This window comes from Saimiri boliviensis, chromosome 1 (assembly GCF_048565385.1).
Source record: "Saimiri boliviensis isolate mSaiBol1 chromosome 1, mSaiBol1.pri, whole genome shotgun sequence".
NCBI classification, from domain to species: domain Eukaryota; kingdom Metazoa; phylum Chordata; class Mammalia; order Primates; family Cebidae; genus Saimiri; species Saimiri boliviensis.
The window spans coordinates 75,484,800-75,491,466 of record NC_133449.1 but is presented as its reverse complement, the minus strand read 5'-3'; the positions used below and the strand labels follow the sequence as shown (position 1 = coordinate 75,491,466).

Here is a 6,667-nt window from a genome sequence, read left to right as displayed (position 1 = left end):
CCTGTAATCTTAGCACTTTGGGAGGCTGAGGCAGGAGGATTGCTGGAGCTCAGGAGTTCGAGACCAGCCTGGACAACATAGTGAGACCTTGTCTGTATATTTTTTTTAAAAAAATGACTCTGCATTTTGTGAGGAGTAAAAGAGATGACACATAAATAAGGTGCTTAGCACTGACACAGTAAATGCTCAAGAATTTTGTTTTAAAGCCCCTCAACTGCTTAAGTTTGAACCTATTATTTTTGTTATTTGATAAATACTAAGGGTGGCAGGTAAAGAAAAGGGCAATCCCTTCAAGGCAGGAGGACTAGCAAGAGTATACACCTAGAGGTAGAAAAATACCTGGTACGTTTGGCGGGGGAGGGTGGGGCATAAGCTGACCAGACAGGTGAAAGCAGAAGTCTTTAATTTTCTTTTTTTTTTTTTTTTTGAGACGGAGTTTCACTCTTGTTACTCAGGCTGGAGTGCAATGGCACGATCTCGGCTCACCACAACCTCCGCCTCCCGGGTTCAAGCAATTCTCCTGCCTCAGCCTCCTGAGTAGCTGGGATTACAGGCACACGCCACCATGCCCAGCTAATTTTTTGTATTTTTAGTAGAGACGGGGTTTCACCATGTTGACCAGGATGGTCTCGATCTCTTGACCTCGTGATCCACCTGCCTCAGCCTCCTAAAGTGCTGGGATTACAGGCTTGAGCCACAGCGCCCGGCCAAGTCTTTAATTTTCAAAAAAATAAGAAAGTAATGGAAAATGAGGCAGGAAAGGCCTCAAATGCCAAACTGGAGAGCCAGTTTTAGTTGGAGAAAGGCAGTAGGAAGTACCTCTGTTCAAAACGACAACACAGCTCAAGAAGTTCCTGCCTTTCAGAAAGGCCCAAATCAGGAGGGGCCCCACTGCCCTGCAGAGCTCCCTTGTCATTCATAAAGGACAAAGGATCTGAGAAACAGGAAGTCTTCTGAGAAGTTTTCTAGGACTTTGGAATGTAAACTTCTTCACCATGAGTGAAGGATAAACTCCAGCCAGCAGGATCTGATTCTGCAGGGTGGTAGTGGTGGGGGAGGGGGTCTGTGGCTGGTGCTCTGAGGTAAGAGGCAGTGAAAGCGGAACCTTCTTCCTGGGGCCCCCAGAAGCTGAGCATCCTGGGTGGAAATCCAAGCGGAGCCAGCTTCCTGCCTGCTGGTCCCGACGCTGAAGTGCAAAAGGGAGAAAATGGACGTTGGGAAATAGTCCAGGAACATTCGGCATTGGCTGGGAAGTTAAACCAAATGCAATGTGAGTGTGACTTGCTGTGTTCAGAGAGGTGTGAGGCCTACTTGGCCACACGAGGAGACAGAAAATGAGGCTCAAGTTCAAGCTCACACATATGGGTGAGAGGGACTGGTCCTGTCTGGAGCTTCCTGAAGGTGCAGACGCCACCCTACCTGAGTTGGCACACTTGGCCCTGGAAGCCTTGGGAAGCAGCCTATTTGAGGATTTCACCTTTTGGGGCAGGATACACTAACTTGAGGACCTGGCAGGGCTTTGTGCTGGCCCCACCCGTCATCTCCCTTCTGAGAAGAGGGGCTGCAGCAGTAGAAAGTTCACGTAAGTGGGACCTGAATGGGACTTGCTATGTTTGGTGGAAGGTGTGGGTGGCTCAGCTGCTCAGCTGCATGTGGAGCCTTGGAGAGTGTTTTGTCCGGTATTCTCAATCCTGGCTGCATATTGGCGTCACCTGGGACTCCTTTTTCAAAACACCAATTCCGCAGCCCCGAGCTCTTAGACATTCCATTTTAATAGGCTCCAGGTGAGACCGAGCCATAGCTAGTTTTAGGATATCAGTGGTTTAGTTTTTCTTTCTTTTTAACTTTTTGTTCTGAAAAACAGAGGGAATGGAATGATCTCACCCTCCAACCCCACATTTACCTATTATCCTATTTAAACAATTTCAACACTTAGCCAGTCCTGTTGCAGCACTTCCCCCACCTGCTCTCCCAGCACCTGCCCCTGGTTTATTTTGAAGCCATCACAGACATCCCGTGCCCGTGATTGCAGGATCCCCAGGTGGTTCTCTTGTGCAGACAGGATTGAGACCCACGGATCTAGTCCAATCCCTTCATTATGTAGATAAGCAAACTGCAGCCCAGAAAGGAGAAAGGCCTTGCAAAAGTCCCACAAAAAGTCCCTTCCTACTTTAACATTCTATGAACATGTGAACTTGGAAGCACTATAGAGACTTCTGAAGTGTCTTTGTTGAAACACTTCTGGGAAGGTTCACCCAGGAGCCAAGGCCTCCCAGAGATAGATTGGGCTCTGCCTCCGGTGCCAACTGAATGCTTGTCTCTTCTGGTTCAGTCCTGCTTTGTTCTGCTTAGTCTCATTGCAAGAATGCTCAGTGATGAGCATTTTTGAATCCTCTCAAACTGGGGTCCCTTTGGTTGAAAGTCAGTGGCTCTGTTTTCTGGCTACAGGGCCAAGTGGGGCTGTGATGACTCAGGGCTGGGAGAGCCAGGGTTTCTAGCCCAAGGAGCTCTTCTAAGCTCCAGAGACATGGAGGCCAAGTATTCTCAGAGGTTCACACATACTGCAAAGGCCAGGTGGCAGGGCCTGGGGCTAAGGGTGAGCTTCCCCGCAGGAGCCTGTGGGCATGTCATATCTCTCCTCTTTTTTTCTAATCAGAGAACAGATGTGAACTGTGAAACCAAGTGTTTGTTAACTCAGGACCTCTTTCAGAGGGAAGAAAATCCTTGGGGCGCTCAGCTTGACCTCTGCTGGGTCTAGTTAGGAAGGCTCAGAGTTGGGGAGTTGTTAGTGGTAATGGTAGCCCTAGAGTTTGGTGTGACTTTGGCAAATGTGCAGGGAGCTGGCGTGATCCCCTTTTCTGGTGCTTTTCCACATGACTCTGCAGAGGCAGCCAGTAGCCCTACTGGCTGGCTTTTAAAGAAGTGGTGGTTTGGCACAGGGCTGTGCAGAGAGAGAAGGCTGTGTGTGCTCTAACCTCACGAGGGCTAGGGGCAGGGAATGCCAGCACATCCCTGGATCAGTCTACACCCTGTCAGGGTTTCAAAGGGTGGAAAAGACTCTAAAATTTAGAAGATCAGGGACCTCACATCTTCATTTGACATTTAGCCTGAAGTCCAAGGGACAGTCATGTTTGGCCCCTTAAATCAGTGGCTTCCAGTGGAATTACAGCTGGGGCCCTGACTTGAGCTATTGCTGTTTTTGTCACATCTACGTTTAACCTCTAGATTGCTAGCTAGAATTGTGTGTATGTGGGTGTATGTAGGTGCATGTGGGTGTTGGGAGAGAGGGGTGTCACAGTGGACTGATTGTTCATCACAGAGAGAACTTAGAGACACAGGGGATAACTGGAGAGTAAAGTCCCAAACTGCAAAACCCTTATGGTTCAGTTGATAAGCAGACAGTCCCATATACACGGAAGAAACCAACGATGCTTGTGTTTCTGTGTGCTAGCAAGGCAGACTCGTGGGGCTGGTGTCCACCAAGTGTGGCTGGCTGGGGGATGGCTCAGGGTGGGAGGGGACTAGCTAGAGGCATGGTAGCTAGAGCTAGCAGAGTTCCACAGAGCTAAGTGTTGTCCTTGGAAGAAGAACTGAAAGTAACATAGGAGCCTCCATACCCTATTTGTGAATGCAGACCATGGGGTCAATTAGGGTCTATGTCATGTCAGGACCAGCCATGGCAGCCACCCATCTCTTTTACCCTCTGTCATTGCATCCCCAGATGGCCAAGCCAAACAATACCTTTATTTTTCCAGGAAATGTGCAAATGCATTGTATGATATTTCAGGCACACATTTAATTTTTAACTAGCATAAAGGTGTATGCTATACAGACAACAGTACAGAAGAAGGCACATACCTAAATTGGCTAGTGACGTATTCCAACCTCAGATTCAGGCCCAGTAGAACTGGTTGGGCTTATGGAGATTGCTAACCTCTTCCCTCAAAGAGGACCCAGGATGGGATTGAATCAGGGGCAGCCGTGAGAAACAGATCTCTCGGACACTGAACTAAGAAGGAAGAGGTTTTATTATGGCCTGGGAGTGAGGCAACAACTTGTCCAACCTCAGAGCTCCCCTAACAAAGAGAAGCTCTGCCTTTATATAGGCTTACACTCTAAATATTACACATGAAAGAATCTTATGTTTACAGCCTTAGAAATTACAAGTGAAAGGGTCTTGGGTTTACAGTTTTAGAAATCACATATGAAAGGGTCTTGGGCTTATAGTTTTAGAAATCACATATGAAAGGGTCTTGGGTTTAGTTTTAGAAATCATATATGAAAGAGTCTTGGTCGATGGAGGAGCGGGGTGGGGTTTTGATCTTAAGTAAAAACAATGTCTTCCAGAGATTCCCCTACACCATGCCTGCTATTTACAGGAAGGTGATTTAGGAGGCGCCAGTCAGCCAGCCTTTTCTTCTATTGAAATGCAGTGTGGAAGTCAAGGGGGGGGGGGTGATCCTAGATGCCTGGGTCTCCTTCCCCAGGATGGCACGTTAGGCAAGGCTGGGAGGTCACCTGGCCCTGTCACATGTGTGATCTTGGGGAAGGACAAACTTTGCTGAGACTTTTTACCTTCACTTTCAAACTGCATGGGCTCCTTTAGCTTCTTGCCAAGATCCTTTTCAGCTAATTCTTTTCTTTTTTCTTTAATTAAAAATCCAGAGATTCAATTGCCCTAGAAAATGCAAACATTCAATGGTGTTACCAAATTAGAATTTTGCTCCTTACTTTCAGAGCTCTTTCCAAGGAATTTTATTTAAAGAAAACAAACATTTAAAGTTGTTGGTTCCTCAGTCTGCCTGTTGCCTGTTGCCAGGTGTTGGGAGGCGAACAGCAGTTTGGAGACTATCTGGCTGTTCTTCTGAGTGTAGTTGCTGAGGTCGGGAAGACGGAAGGACACAAGGCGGCACATTCTTGGCTCCTGAGCGTAGGAAAGTGTGCAACAAGGTTCAGGTGGCTTTTCTGTTGGGTGACGCTTTGTCGTCTTTGGGAAGAGGCAGCATCTGGTGCTCTAGAAACAGGCTGTCTCCTGGCCATCGGCTGCCCTGGTAGCCTGGGTCCCGCTGGCTGGCTGCCAGTTTGTCTCAGGTTGTCCAGTCTCTCCTTTTTGCAGCCCCCGAGAAAGTCCATCCCCACTCCAGCCCCAGGGCCTCTGCCTTTGTATCCCCATGTTCCCCTGGCCTTGAATCCACATATCCAGCATGTTGTCTCATTTTCCTGGCCCCTGAAGCCAGCAAGCTGCTCCTTCCTTCAGGTCTTGGAGCTCTAGGAAGACGCCCATTAGTTGGTTTGTTTCCCTTTGGCGTAATTACATCTTGATTAGTCTGCTTCCCCCACTACACTGATTAATCCTTGGCTGGGGGCACCTCTTCTCTATTTTAAGCACTTCTCTCTCAATCTGTCCACCCCTAGAGTGTAATCCCAAGACCCTGAAGTTCTTCCAGCTCACAGGATTCTGGGACTGGCTCTGGAGAGAGTTAAATGGGACATTTAACTCTAAGACAAATCTACTGTAAGGCTCTGATCTGAATCCTCAAATCGACATGTTCCCATGCAAAGCTTTCAGTTCCCACTTCCTCAGTTCCCCCGCCTGGTATGGCTGCCCTCAGAGGGATAAACACTCATGAGCAGACTTGGGCTCGTGCCATGGCCTGTGGTATTTCAGCAGAGCCCAGTGTCGATAGATGAACATTTTCACAAGCACAGCTGCCTTCAGCTGGATGACAACCAGGCCTCACCTCCCTGGCCAGAGGCCAAGGCACACAAGGTCCTCGGTCACTCACTGTGGCTGGCCCACCACTGGGGGTAGAGTCCATCTGGGAACAGATTGCTGCACAATCCCAGCTGCTTCTCCTCACCTTCTGCATTCTCTCAGCAAGACCAAGCCCCTCACCAAGAGCTGCCATAGGATGGTCCATGGGAAAATTCAGCTGTCTTTATTATCTCCTGTTCTCCAAATGGCTTATGGAAAAGAGATCAGGGCAACTGCATTTTCTCTGAGGAGGAAGACTGCAGCCAACACCCTTATTTAACTTACCCACTCCAGTCCTAAGGGCTGATCACTTGGATCTGTCTTGAGAACAGAGCCTTTGAAGCAAGCAAAGTGTGTTTGAAAACAGTGAGATGCAGGTCCCCTCCTGGGGGCTACAGGCTGCTGATTCTCAGAAGGAGGCTACACCAAGGGAATGTGAGCAATGGAGAGGAAACTCAGCCTCTCTCCAGATGCGGGGTCTGGACTGTGGGTTCTGTAGTGACCTTGGGCCCCGTGACCTGAGGAGCTGAGACAGGCCCACGAGCAATCAGCAGGTCACCAGTCTTTATTAGGCACTTAATGTGTATGGAGGGGTTGGCGGAAAGGCTACAGGTAGGGAAGCTAAAATGTCCTGGCCCCTCCTGGGAAGCTTAGAGACCAATTGGGGAAGTAAGACCAACACAGAGGACAGTGAGAGCACATAAGTGCCACCAGCTCACTCTGTGATTCTGGATAGTGATCTTAACCTTTTAATGTTACTGGGGATAATATTAACAAGAGTCAAGGCTGGACCAATCAGATGAATTTTTTTTGAGGTTCCTTCTGTTTCTAAGACTGATGACTCTGTGAGTCTATACTGTACTTCAAACTTCTTGTTCAAAGGAGTTAAAAGAAGGGTAGTACTTGTGGGCT

The 6,667-nt window shown here is 48.4% G+C and overlaps 1 protein-coding gene across 1 annotated transcript in view; it reads left to right on the top strand.

The window, feature by feature from the left end:
- Nucleotides 1-916: 916 nt before the first annotated feature.
- The window catches only part of EHBP1 (EH domain binding protein 1), a 560,843-nt gene continuing 555,092 nt past the window's right edge, over nt 917-6,667 (top strand). The window contains exon 1 of the mRNA XM_074399272.1: nt 917-1,582. The gene's annotated coding sequence lies outside the window, so the exon portion shown is untranslated. The remainder of the gene's footprint in view (nt 1,583-6,667) is intronic.